The 14753-nt window shown below is 42.9% G+C and overlaps 1 protein-coding gene across 1 annotated transcript in view; it reads right to left on the reverse strand.

Annotated features, from left to right (window-relative positions):
* Positions 1-14753, reverse strand: part of ULK4 (unc-51 like kinase 4) — a 606607-nt gene that overhangs the window by 345063 nt on the left and 246791 nt on the right. The gene's annotated exons all lie outside the window — the stretch shown is intronic.

Below are 14753 nucleotides of genomic sequence, written 5' to 3' on the forward strand. Positions count from 1 at the left end.
CATAAGCTTGCTCTGAAAACTAGCTATAGGCATCACTGAAAAAGATAATTAGTAGACTAATATCCCTCATGAACAGGGCCAGAACATTTCTTACCAAAATTCAATAGAACCTAACTATATATAGATATATAGATAGATAGATCCAGAGAATCTAAATATATATATATATATATATATATATATATATCAAGAACAAGTGGGATTCATATCAGGTATGCAAGGATGGCTAAAGGTTAGCAAACCAATCAACATAATACACCACATAAATAAAACAAAGGATAAGAATCACACATGATCATATCAATTGATGTAAAAAAGGCATTTGAGAAAATCCAATACACATTCCAGATAAAAACCAGTAAATAAAGAGATAGGAAATTCCTCCATATAATAGTTAATGGCATATATACAAACCCAACAGCCAGACAACATTAGTCTCAATGGAAAGAGATTAAAAGCATTCCCCTTGCTAACAGAAACAGACAAGCATTCCCTTTTAATCACCATTCCTAATCAATATTCTGCTGGAAGTCTTAGAGCTATGAGGCAATAAAGCAAAATGAAAGGCATCCAAATTGGCAAAGAGGTTTTAAAAAAAACTGTATCCAGATGATATGATTCCTTAACACTCAGCAAAAAAAGTACTGGAACTAATTGAGAGGTGTGTAATTGTGACAGGGCTGAAGAGTAACACAGAAGTCTGCTGGATTCCTTTACACTAACAAAGAGAACAAAGTCTAAAGAAAAATCAGGCCATTTCATCAAGAGCCACCCCAAAAATGAAATACTTAAGAATAAATCTAACAACAACAAAAAAGTATACAAAGAAAACTACAAAACAGTACTGCAAGCAACCAAGAGACCTCTACAAATGGAAGGCTATACTATGCTCATGGATACGTAGACATAACACTGTGAAAAATGTCAACACAACTCAAAGAGATCTACAGAGATAACAGTCCCAATCCCTATACCCAGTCCCACTAGATGGCAGCAGCATCCCATCCCAGTTGTTGCTCCTCTGGATTGGGGACCATGGTTGAGGATAGGACAGCCCTGCGGACTTCTTATTAAGACTTCCTAAGAGTGGAGTGCATTGATGCTCTGTGTTCATGCCTCGTGGAGGTGACTCAGCAGGGTAGTGCTACCAAAGACTGCCATCTTCTCATACTCGAGGTTGGGGAGAGAGTGGAGACGCATCAACATACCCTTCTATAGGCAATCCTTACTTGTTGGCCTGACCCTAGGCCTTCCCAAAGGATGCCCTGGGAAACTGAACAATGTTCAAAGGCCTTCCTTTCTCTATGTGGACAACAGAAACACTACAGCTCAAAACCTGCAGGGTATTTCACTGATTCGGACATGGAAACTTAAGTGTGTCTTTCCTCTCAGATTTAAATTGGGCTTCAACTCCCTCTCTCACTTCCACTCCCCAGGTTGAATTTCTTAGGTAGATAGTCCAGCCCCCTGGACAATGGAGTCACAGGTGAATCTAAACAATGAGATCGACGTAGGAGACCTCTGGGAAGGACTGAGGTTTGGTCACACATAAAAGGCCATGCGGGAAAGAAAATTCCAACAGATTTCTAGGAGTATCCCAAAGAACACCTCCCACATTCAATCCTCTCTCTCCAATTCCCACCTCATGATGAATGGCTTATTCGTAGAAATTTTTATGAGACAAAAAATGAATATGCCCCTCAAAACATAAATCTATAGAGTTTAGGGGCCTGGGATGTGTATTTATACATTAGAAGATCTCAAAAGTAAAACTGACAATTTGTGATATCACTTGGAGAAAAGGGAAAAAAAGGAGAAGAAATGGAAATACAGCAGGTGCACTGAAGACTTTTGACACATATTTCCCTAAATTAAAAATAATAATAACTTTCTGGGAAAGACTCACATCTGAGCACTCTCATTCTCTGTGGCAGTCCTTGACATTCTGAAGGATTTGGGCTAATAAACTTTAAGATCCTTGAGGCCTCTTATGGTTCAGGAGGCCCACGAAACCTCAGACAAATCTCCAATGTGCAAAACTGGTGCAGAAGACATCCTGGTCCCACCTGTCCACTCCTCTCTCTCATGCCTCCCTGGCAGACACAGTCTCTGGGGAAGAACAGGAAACACCTGACCTCATTTCAGCTGACCATTCTTGTCCTCTATCTAAACAAGTTTACAACACTGCTTATTTTTTAAACTAAGTCCTCTAAAATATAAATTGTTTAAAAGTAGCTCAACTGGAGCCATGGAAAAACCATAAAACATTTTATAGTTGAAATAAAATAAAAAACCAGTGCTTCAACAGACACAGAGCATCTCAGGAGGCCAGACAGCTAGGAAGACATATGTGAGCAATCTCCCCAAGCACACGAGCAATATATTTCAAAGGACAACCTGCCAGGGAGGGCAAAATGAATCATTTTTACAGTGAAACCTAGAAATTGCCATAGTTATATGGCACAGCAGGAATTGTTCACATGTGAATCATAGGATGATCCCATTAGAATAAAAAAGAACATTACTTTTACTCTCTCCGATCGAGATCCAGAATCATAATGTGAACTTTAATCTAAGAGAATATGCAATTTTCTGACCACAGAACCAACACACACAATCCAAGCAGAGTTCATGCAAACAATCTTCACAAAGTTGTTTTTGTATGATGTCTCATTATAATTTCATGGTGGAATTATTATAAAAATTAGCAAGGGGTATTATATAACTTTCTTATTCCTATTGTAACAAATTACCACAGAGTGGTTCCTGTTGTTGTTGTTGTTGTTAAGTGGCATAGGTGCCAACTCATAGTGATCCTACGAAGAACAAAGCAAACCACCACGTGCTGTTGTTTGAGCTCGTGTTGAACCGCAGTGTCAATCCCGCTCGGTTTCACGGCCCCTCTACGTTAGCAAACATGAGGTCTTTCTCCAGGGATTGGCCTCTCCTGATAGCATGCCCAAGGCACGTGGGATGAAGTCTCACCCTCCTGGCCTCTCAGGAGCATTCCGGCTGGACTTCTTTCAAGGCAGTTCTGTTTGTTCTTCTCTAACGCCATCGTGCAAAGGTTAGTGGCTTAAAAATCCCCAATTCAGAACCTTACAGCAGTTCCACAGGTCAAAAATCCAAGGTAGCGCTCATTCGCTAAGATAAAGGGACTGAAAAAGCGGTGTTCCTCTCTGCCGGCTCTAGAAGAACATCCGTTTTGTGCCTTTTCCAAGTTGTAGGAGGGATTCCCTGCATTCCCTGGGTCCCGTCTTCTTATAACTCTGAAGCCAGCAACGATCTACCACGTAAGTCTTTGTCATATCACATCACTCCAATTCTTCCTTTTCTGCCCAATTTTTCCTCCATTTAAAAGATCCCGGTGAAGACACTGGACCCATCCATACAGTTCATGATAATCCCTTTATCTTAAAACCGGCTAGGGAGCAGCCTTAATTCCATCTGCAACCTCAAACTTCCATTACCATGTAGCACATTCCTGAATTCTAGGGCCGGGAACATGAACATCTTTGGGGGGCCTACCACAGGTACATAATACACTGTAAAGATCATTCCAAACCGTAGCAGCGAGGAGACATTGATATAAACATACAAACACATGGTCCAGAAAAGGCATTTTTAAGATAGGAAGGTGACCAATTACTATCAATGGATTACCTCATATCTATAAAACCTAAGACTTGACTTGTGCTTTATTCACAGATTCCAAAATGTTCTTCCTCACAAATGGCAATCTAATCATATTACATCCTTGTTCAATGGTCCTCCAAGTCTCAGCAGAGCACATGAGGTACAGTCTGTTCTCCTCGGCAGGGGCTGTACGGCTTTTCCCAATCTGGAGGCAATCTACCTAACCTCTATCATTATCCCTGCATGCATCTACTCATTCGTGCAGGCACTGCGTGAATGCCTACATGCCAGCCGGAGACCTGCATGCAAAGAGTTAAAGTGGCCAACACAGGCAGTCCCTGTGGTATGAAGTCTGTAATTGAGCTGGAAGCAAAGAATCTCACAAAACAAATATAAAACTGCACACCACGACCAGTGCTTTAAGGAAGTGCAGTTCATCAGTCAGATGAGCCTAGACGGTGCTGAGCAGGAAGAGCTGGAGGAGAGAATCACCACAGAGTTACGTGTGACAGGGGAGCACAGCGAGTTTCCATGCCAAGGAAGAACAGGTGTCCGTGCCTTCCCAGAAAGGGAACGGAGTCAACGATGCATTTCAGCTGGTGAACCAGTGTCCACCGTGCACCCTGGAACACCTGAGGCTCAGCCCAAGGGTCGCCTCCCTCCTGGAAGAAGTTCTGATCAACTCACATCAGAGAGAGGGTTGGCAGAACCATCAGTGTTGCCACGTCTGTCTCCCTTACAACGGAAACAACACTGTGTTTTAACCGTTCATTGGAGTCTGCTTCCACAGTACATGGTGAGCTCCCTGGGCCCAGAGTGCAGTTCATTTTTCTATCCAACCCCAGAAATGCCTGGCCAACCAACCGTCTCACAAGGGCTACCCTAAGCACGCACATGTGATCTATCTGATCACATTTTCCCCTTCCTCGTCTCCCAGATCCACTTGCAAGAAACAGAGGTAGAGAGAAAAGTGGTGGGTGGAAGGCATGCTTCCCAACTGGGAATTTCCCGAGAGAGACCTTCCAGCTGCTAGGACCACAGAGACACACACTTGACAGCCTCTGATGCCATCTGCTCCACTTGACTGTGTCTCCCTTGGCACCTAATGGCTTTCACATGAACCCGTCCTAGCCACCCAAGCGGAAGAAGAGGCCTGAGCCTTGTAGATTCAAGAGCCACAAAGGGCAGACCCCTCACAAGCCTGCATCATCCTCAAACACTCATTTCAGGGGTGGGCTCCCTGTGCTACACCACGCAGACACAAGCCTCCTGTCCCTTGATGCATGCTCAGTGGTGCCTTCTCCCCGAGACTCCATGTACCTCTTCAGCTCAAAGCAAGGGCCAACCTGACTTAAGCTCTCCTGAGATGACCAAGCAGCCGGACTGTGAGCTGGAGCCATTCAGAACAAAGCAGCATGTACCCTCGCCAACTTTAGCAAGTACCTCTCAGCCCTGCAAGGCTTCAGGAAGGCCCTGAGCCTGGCCATGCAGGTGGAAGAGCAGGCCAGCAAACAAATCAGCAGCAGGAAATAGCCCCAGTGATGACGGAAATTACATTTTAAATAATGGAAGTTTCCCCACATATATTTGAAGTCCCCGGTATATCACACAACTTTTGCCTGTTCCGTTATGTACAGGCTTAAAGCCTTATTGTCAGTAATCACAAGTTTCTGTGTGTAGGCAACCATTCCATGATCCATGTAGCTTATCCATCACCACTCTTCTCCACCACCCACTTTCTCTATACTGACCCTAGTAACCACTAATGAACGTTGATAGCTATAAAAGAAAGAACGAAACAGAGAAAGAAGGAGCCCTTCAACAAGATGCTTTGCCCTAGTGGCTGCATCAACGGACTCAGACGTGGGGACAATTGGGTGTGAGGCTGGGGCAGGACCAGGTGAGGCTTTGCTCTGGTGCGCGTGCACAGGGTCAATGTGAGTCCATGGCACCTCGCAAGCACAGCAGAGAGAACGGAATAGCGCGTGGGTGAGAGAAGGGCCAGGAAAGCTGCCCCAAGGAAGGTTCCCCGCCCCCATGACCACAATGGACCTGCTCATTCTTTCAGAGGAGAAAGCACTGGCCTGTAAGCATGTACTTGAAAGCCTGACCCCACCTACCCGACAGCCCCTTCCGATTCCTTGTGTCCCCAAACTCAAAGAAGAGTTTAAACACACACACACACACACAATTGGGCCCTTCGAGGATAGGAAAATTGCCATTTTGACATAGTGCAAATTGAAGACTGTGTAATCCTCTGGGGATTGATGAGAACAATGGAGCGACCACTTTCCGAAGTGCAAAGAACCCGGTGGAGAGTATGGCAAGACGGAAAAGCTTCACATTTTAATCTTTATGTTTCATAAAGGTTCCCATGGGTTTCCAGCAATACTTTTTTACTTACCTGCATAGAATACATTAGCAATAAAATGGGAGTAAATAGCCCTATCTATTAAAAACAAATAAAGACAATACCACTCACATAATAAAATGGATAACATTACAGGAAGCTTGAAATGTATCATATGAATTAAGGAAGAGAAAAATGTTTTAAGAAAGTAAGTAGAAAAGACGTTGTGTTAAAAATTGGTCCATAAATAAATCCAGAAGCAATAACTCTCCCACACAAAGCAATTCCAAATCATGTACTTAGAAACTTGCCCTCAAGGACGTGGAATTTAATTTCCTGCTCTTGTGAAGTTCAGCAGGGCCCGGTAGGTTGTGGAACGATATGATATCTGTATTAGCTCCCAACCAAATGGTTTAGAAACAAAACAAAGAGTATGGAAATCAGGGGGGAAATGTACTTGATACTGTCGGAACCTCAGGCACCTAATGAAGATGAACATTATCAGTCCTGTTAATTAAATGTACCGTTGGTATGTGGTGTAAGTGCCCGCTGCTAACCAGAAGGTTGGAGGTATGGACGCACCCAATCAGCGCCACAGACAGAAGCCATGGGGGCTCTGTTTCCATAGAGATTATAGTCAAGAAAGCCCTGTGGGGCAGTTCTATTCTGTCACACAGGGTGACCATGAGTCAAAATCAACTTAATAGTACCCACTGAACAGAAACAGCAGAGAGACTTAAGTTTATGAGTGCTCCCCTGGGGTAGCTGGGCAGAGAGGAGGGGCAACATATAGACTTATTGCTTATATGGTATCACTCAGTCATTCCATTCCTAGTTATTCACCCAAACAACATGAAAACAAAAACTTAGGCAGATGCTGGCACACCGACTCTAAGAACAAGGAGTCCTGCTGGTTCAGCAGTTATGCATGGGGCTGCTAACTGCAAGGTTAGCACTTCGAAACCACCAGGGGCTCCAGGGAAGAAAACAAGGCTTTCTACCCCTGTCATGAGTTATAGGCACAGAAACTCATAGGCGCAGGCCTGCCCTGCCCTATAGGGTCACCCTGAGTCAGCATCAGCTTGATGGCAGTGAGTTTGGTTTTTGGTTTTGTGCATCAATGCCCACTGAATCACTGTTCACAGTAGCCATAAGGGAGAAAACAACGTAAATGCCTAAAAAGGCTGAACAGGTGAGCAAAATACACACAGTGCACAACGAGTCAGCCAGTAAGAGAAATGAGAAATGCAGGTTGGACAGCTGTTCAATATGGATGGACCGTGAAGATATTATGATATAAAATTATGCCAAGGGACATGCATAAATCGTAAAAACATTATGTAAGCTCAGTGATATAAAAAGAAGATACCAGGAAAATATACATAGAGACCAAAGTCTATTAGTGGTTATCAGGGACAGGAGAGCGGGCAGGCTTATGGAATACTGAGTTTGTGTGCCCAGCAATTTTTTTTAAAACTCCCATTGACTAGGTTAGGTTTGCACAGCCCATCAAAGCAAAAAGTGTCAATAGTTATACCCTTATAAAAAGTTGAATTGGCAAAAACTGTGTGATCGATTTATAATAATGAAGAGAATAATTAGCTGCGGAAGCTATTTATGCATGACCACAGCCCTCATGGGATTTGGTTCTGGTTTAGGGTCTAGTCTTGGTTTTGTGGGACATCCCATTTAGTTGTCTCAATGTGTTTAGTGCTCCCCTCCTAACTCACTGAATTAAAAGCTTGCAAGAGGCCATGCGGAGCACAGCTGGTCTCCATTCAATCGGAGTAACAGAGAAGGGGGAAGAACCTGGACTAAAAGGTGGCTGTAGAAAGCCTGGTTGATTGCCTTTATGAAACCCCTCCTGCGCCCGGAGACCAGAATAACTCCCCGATGCCATGCTACCACTACTACGCAGTTGTGACCAAAGTCGCGACAGAATCCTGACCAGAGGAGGATAGCCAAGGTCAGAAACTCAAACACTCGTGGACTCTACACTTCCTGGAGCCATGGAGGCTGGGTGGACCCCTGAAAACGACTCCCCTGAGAGCATCTTTAGACCTTCACCAAACTATTCCTTGAAGTCTTCTTATAAGCGCAGCTTAGCTAGTACGGACGGACTTTCTGCCTTGAACATTATAACGTCTTCAGAATATCTGTATAGGACCAAACTGACCATAGCAACTCCAATTATGAAATAGGGCACTTACTGGGCAGTGAATTGAGATGTCCATGAGGGAGGACGCCGTCCACTGAATTATTTAACGTGGCTCTTGCGGTCATAGCCTGTTCCTCCCACCACGCCACCTTTTGCTGATGAGTGAGGGTAAGAGAAGACGGAGAGGAAGGCACTGGGGGGATTCGGTTATGACTGTCAACAGGATTAATAGCGTGCCCATCCTTTTGGATACAGAGCAAGCCATCTCAGAAGCAGGAGGGGGTAGAGGGATTTTTCCCGCCAGCAAGAGTTGAAGAGCCAAGAGTAGAATGGCATCCCTTGGATTCCGTATCCCCATGCACTGAACTCTCTTGATACATGAGGTCATTTTGACATTCAAGGAGTGGCAGCAGACCCAGGAGCCAGAGCACAAGGCAAAGTGATGGGCTTGGCAGCTCACAGAGCAAGGGAAGCTGAGTGTCCTCAGGCGGAGGCTGGCTTGTAGAAGGGGGTGACTCAGGCACTTAATTGGAGGAACTAGGCTTGCTGACACACAGAGCTAGAGGTGAGTGTCTTAGGGCTCAGGGTTATGGTAGAGTGGCATGTCCTCTGGGCATTCATTGAAAGCCCTAAAAAGAACGTTGTAACATTGCACATGCAGGGGTGAGGCCAATGGGCTCGGTGGCTAAGAGGTCAAAGCCCAGAGGGAGGCGTGCCTGTGAGCGAAGCCCAAAGTGGCTGTCTGAATAATTTATTCTGAGCATTTTTAACCCGTTCACTTCCTTCATCAATCCCGTAATTGTGAATATTGTCGGAGTTCTGTGTGGGATAGCAGTGGATTCTTGAACCCAACTAAGAAGCAGAGAGTGCTTGGGGCACCAGACTTGGCCAGCAAATGATGAGGGTGATCTGCTTTCCCCCCCGCCCCGCTCCAATGTTCTTTCTTTCTTACAAAGGAACAGCCGAAAGATAAGGCAATTGTTGCACAGTGAAAATGTGTAACCAAAGTCACTAAATTATATACCTATAAATGACCAAGTTGATGTATGTTCTGTTGTGTATACCTCAATAAAATTAACCTATAAAAGAAAAAAGGAAACGTATTAGTTGCATGTAACTATTAAGAGATAACCAGACCAAAAAAAAAAAAAAAAAGACAGACAGACAGATAGATAGATCTTCATGGTCATGAAACGGGTCTGTCACCTTGATGGCAGTTATGGTGACGTGAATGCAAACAGTGCTAAGGGGACAGAGACCAATACATACACACCAGACCTCGGTAGATGTCCTGATTTTGATTTTATACTCTAGTTACATGAGTGTAACCATTAGGGGAAGGGTCTATTGGAAACCTTCCATTGTAGTTTTGTGACTTGTGAGCATATTTCAAATACAGTGGGGGGTTTTTCACCCACTCCCAAAGTATAGACTTGACACAAAGCCAGCAAACCAATTACATTTATGAAGATTTATGGGAAAGTATTTTTTAAGAAACTTCGACAAACTGAATCTAGCACCACATGAAAACCAACGCACGGGGCTTTAACTCCTCAGCCTCATGTGGGGAGCGGGGACTGTGCCAGGTGGTGCAGGAGGCTGAAGGGACTGGGCTGGCCCTTGATTCCCAAGGAACTGCCTCTGGAATCTCCAGGATGGGAACCACTCAGCTATGGAAAGGACAGAAGCACAGTCCCAGGAGGAGGGCTCTCAAAGGGTCCCGACGTTCCACAGAGCTACATCTATCCGGGCGACCTCATTAATCTGAGGGGCCAGTATGTGAGAGCACAGAGGAGAGAGGAGGCAGGAAAGGCAGTAACAGCTGGAGGAGCTTGACTTCACCGTGTATTGAAGGGGAAGGCTCTAAAAAGAGAAGTGTACGGCTTTAAAGCTCTTACACACGGCATCACGTGGTATAAGGTCGATTTCTACATTATTTGAGAGTATTCCCTTTTGATACACAACAAGGAAACGCGATGTGTGAATCGCAGAGGATGTGACAATGGTGGAACATGTGTGTTTAAGGAATAGGAATGGATGAAAGGATGAAAAGGTAGCTAAGATTCAGGAGCCATGATACGTACATTAGCCACCTGAGCCCTAAATTTCATGATACACTACATGTACTGAAAGACACCAAACATTCAGTACCCATGGAGTTCTCTTTAAGTCAAACATTGGTGACATCAACCCAGGCCCCTGTGTTCTTTGCTTAGAGACAAAAATAAACATAGTACTGTTCAGCCACCTTGTTGTCGGCTACAGGGAGGGCCAGCTATATACAGCCTGCCCCATGTTTATCTATAGGCACATTTATTAAATGTTTTCAGGAGACATTTCTATCAAGTTAGACCATATTCTGGGCTATAAAACAAGTCTAAAAAATTTCAAAGGATTAAATTAACACAAATCATAACCACAATGTAATTAAATATAAATCAATAAAATGCATATTTGGTAGGCAAATAAAATAAGCTAATTATTTGAGAGGGTAAATAATCAAAGGAACGTTATAACAATAAATCCAACAATTCAGATAAAATGTACAAATTCCCTGAAAAAACATGCTATAAATGCTTCCGGAGGTGGGGATGACTTAAGACTTTACCCATTTGAGAAAACACAGGAAGTTTAAACTATTCATACGAAATCTGTCTCCAACACCCGGGACCAAAGAAGTATTGGAACCCGGTTATCATGACCAACTGCTCTAAAGGGATCAGATTAGTAGGTCTGGACGGAGTGAGAGGAAACGTCAACTGATATAACCACTGTGGAAAGCGGTAGGTGCTTCCTCAAAAAGGTGGGAACAGAAATGCCGTATGACCCAGCGATCCTCTACTTGTTATACATCTTAGAGCAGTGGTTCTCAACCTTCCTAAAGCCGCAACCTTTAATACAGTTCCTCACGTAGTGGTGACCCCCAACCATAAAATTATTTTCATTGCTACTTCAGAACTTTAATGTTGCTGCTGTTATGAATCATAATATAAATATCTGATATGCAGGATGTATTAGGCGATCCCTGTGAAAGGGTCGTCCAACCCCCATAGCAGTCGTGACCCACAGTTTGAGAACTGTTGTCTTAGCAAAATAAAAACTACAACACAAATATACATTTGCACATCCATGTTCAAAGTACTCACAACAGCAAAAAGATGGAAACAACCTAAATGCTTAGCAGTGCCAGAGATAAACAGACTCTGGTACATAGGCACAATGGGCTACCACACAATGTTAAAGAATGCCAGTGAATCTGCGAAACACCTCACACCATAGGTAAACCCGGCTGACCATAAGCTGAGTGAAAATAGCTTATCACAAAAGGACAAATATTGCATGAGACCACAATTACCAAAAAAAGTCAAGAATTGGTTTTCAAACTAAAAGAAACATTCTTTGATGGGTACCAGAGGTGAAAGGGTGAAGGAAAGATGAGAAATCACAAGCTACAGAGTCAAAGTGTTAACCTAGGTGAAAAGATGTGTAATAATAAGAGGGAGGTTACATGGACACAGAGGAAAATACTAGATTTTCAAGAGAGGAGAGCAACAGAAGCAACTATTGCTGCATACAAAATCCTGCAACAGAGGGATCTATGGGTAGATGCTTAGACTGACACTTAGATTGAACAAGTAGGAAGGAGGGAGAGGGAGAGAGAGAGAGAGAGAGAGAGAGTGTGTGTGTGTGTGTGTGTGTGTGTGTGTGTGTGTGTGTGTATTTGCTGCAAATGAATTTGATGGTGCATACAGAGAACAAACTTATGAAACTTCTTAGATATAACTAGACACCTTGAGGGAATGAGTGTCCAGGCTATGGGGGATCAGAATAATAGTTTGGGGAGATGACAAGGTCAGTTGGCAGAACATAGTTCACAAAGCCAGTGTTCTACATCCTACTCTGGTAAGTAGCAACTGGGATCTTAAAAGCATCTGAGCAGCCGTCTAAATTGTAATGATTCGTCTCTCCCTCTCTGGATGAGAGAACAGTGAAAAATCCCAAGACACATGGAAAAAACTAGTCCAATGTGCTCACGGATGGCATCAACATTAGCTCCACAATCCTGAGACCAGAAGAACTAGATGGTGCTTGCCTCCCATTATAATCTGCTCTGAAAAGGATCACATTAGAAGGTACTGGATAGAGTGGGAAAACATATGGGGCAAAACTTACAATTATAAAAGAGTCTAGGTTTATTCGTTGGATAAGAAACTGGTGGAACTCCCCAAGACTACGGTCCTTACCTTTCAGATTTGGAACTCCTCTCTGTTAGAATAATCAATCAACCACTTAAGATCAAAAGAGCCGCTGGCCTAGGACAGAGTTCAGAAAGGAGGGGGAATGGGAAGAGGAACATGGGGGCAGGGGTGGGGTAGGGGAGAGTAGGATGGGCAATGGTGCACTGAAAGGATTGTGCTAGATGAGGGGATTCACAAAGTAAACGGAGCCTTGAAGGTAAACTTCACATAATTCGCAAGTTAACAAAATGGATCAAGGCAAGAGAAAATAATGGGGGAGGGCAGAGGATACACAATGTCACTCTCGCAGTGAGAGCAAATGCTCCAAAACAGCCACAGCAAATGCTGGTTGCTCGACAGAGTTGGGAGAGACTGGACCCTTCGTCCACCGCTCCTGGGACTGTGAGCTGTTGCGACCCCTATAGAAAAGGATATGGTACTGCCTTAAGATTTTGAAAATAGAAATACCATATGATTCAACAAACCTGCCGTCAGGTACATAGTCTTCGGAAATAAAGAGTTACGACGTATGACACAAACTGATATACACGCATGTCCCCGCTCGTCACATCATTGCTCATGATAGCAATACAATGGAAGGAATCTGAGTGTCCATCCACAGCTGAGTGGATCGGCACACCATGGTAAAAGCATACGATGTAATACTCTGCACACGGAAGAATGCCGGTGAATCAGAAAACCTCATAATATCGGGTGGACCTAGAAGATATTACAAGCAGTGAGCTCAGCCAATCACATGAGGGAAAGTATTGAACAACATCACTACTGTAAAAAGTGAAGATAAGATGCACAGAAACTCCTTCTTTGAAGGTTAACCAGGTGGGACTGGACATCGCTCACTGGAGGGCAGACATGAATTAACGTGGATGAAGGGACAGGGGGCTCCAGGCAAAGAAAACGCAATCCTGTGAGGACAGCAACAGGCACATTCTCCGGCCAGGTGCACTGACCCTCATGCTGACCTGAAATGGTGAGATGAATGGGACTGTGTTTATAAACACGGGTAGAGCTTTGACAGAGAATACTTCTACATGCATACTTATATGTGCTACAACTATATCCATGAATACAGTAGATTTTTAAATGAACTATTCAACTTACGTCAGAACCAACATAAGACAGTCGCTGGAAGAGATCCCTTTGTAAATGGGGGAATAAGAGAGAGCGAGAGAGAAAGGGAGGTGGGGAGAGACATACAGGAAGGGGGGGGCAGAGAGAGAGAGAATGTGTGTGTGTGTAAGCTAATTATACAACTTAAACATACACAGTTCATTGTACGTCAAATTATATACTAAATTCTATCAGAAATCTAGTGAATGAATGATAAATATGTCTCAAATCACAATGATGATGGATTAACCAATATGGAAAAATCAACAAATTATTGGAACAATGACTGGAGGTGCGGGAGAAGAGAAAAGCTGGATTTGCAATTATAGCAAAATTAGTTCGAAGCTGTAGATTTAAGATTTAATCATGAAATCATAAATGTATATAGAACAAAAGCTAGATTATTATCTTGTAAACTTATTGAGGAAAAGTCATTTTTAAGCATGCTGGAAAATGTAGACACTATCAGCAAAATGATTGGTATATTGGACTCAGATATTATAAGCAAATAGTTAAAACTATAGGCAATTCATACAGTTGTGCTAAGAGTTTTGGAAGACAGGATTTAATTTCTAATGTGGGGGAAGTTTTCTATTACCATTTTGGAAGACATTATTAAATATAACACATGCATATGGTTTGATATAACAATTCTACCTTCAAGAGTTTATTCTATAAAATTTTATACTGTGTGCAAAGATATGACAGATACTCTGTTCAGCATTGCTCAGGTTAGCAGGAAGTTGAAGAAAAATCCAACTACTCATGAATGGGGACTGGCTAAAATAGATTGTTCGTGTAATCAAAATAATACAAAGGGGCATCAAAAAGTCCATGGGAAAATTCTATGATCTTTTCATTCCATTTGTCGGCAGACTTTTTGAAGCCACCATGTAGACAGCCATTAAAACACACATGCATACGCACGAGTACTGACATGGTCAGTATAGTGAGTGAAAGACAGATTTCAATAGAGTGTGACCCCTTTTATTCTTTTTTATTTATTTTTTTGTCTTCCTTATTTATTTATTTATTTATTTGTTATCTTTTTTTTAATTTTTGTTTCTTTTATTTTTTTCTGTTATTTTTTTTTTCTTTTTTAACATTTTATTAGGGGCTCATACAACTGTTATGCCAATCCATACACACATCTATTGTGTAAAGCACATTTGTACATCGTTTCTCAAAACATTTTCTCTCCATTTAAACCCCCGACATTAGGTCCTCATTTTTCCCCTCC

The sequence above is a fragment of the Echinops telfairi genome, unplaced genomic scaffold (assembly GCF_000313985.2).
Source record: "Echinops telfairi isolate 266 unplaced genomic scaffold, ASM31398v2 ScPeMD7_4225;HRSCAF=4972, whole genome shotgun sequence".
Lineage (NCBI taxonomy): Eukaryota > Metazoa > Chordata > Mammalia > Afrosoricida > Tenrecidae > Echinops > Echinops telfairi.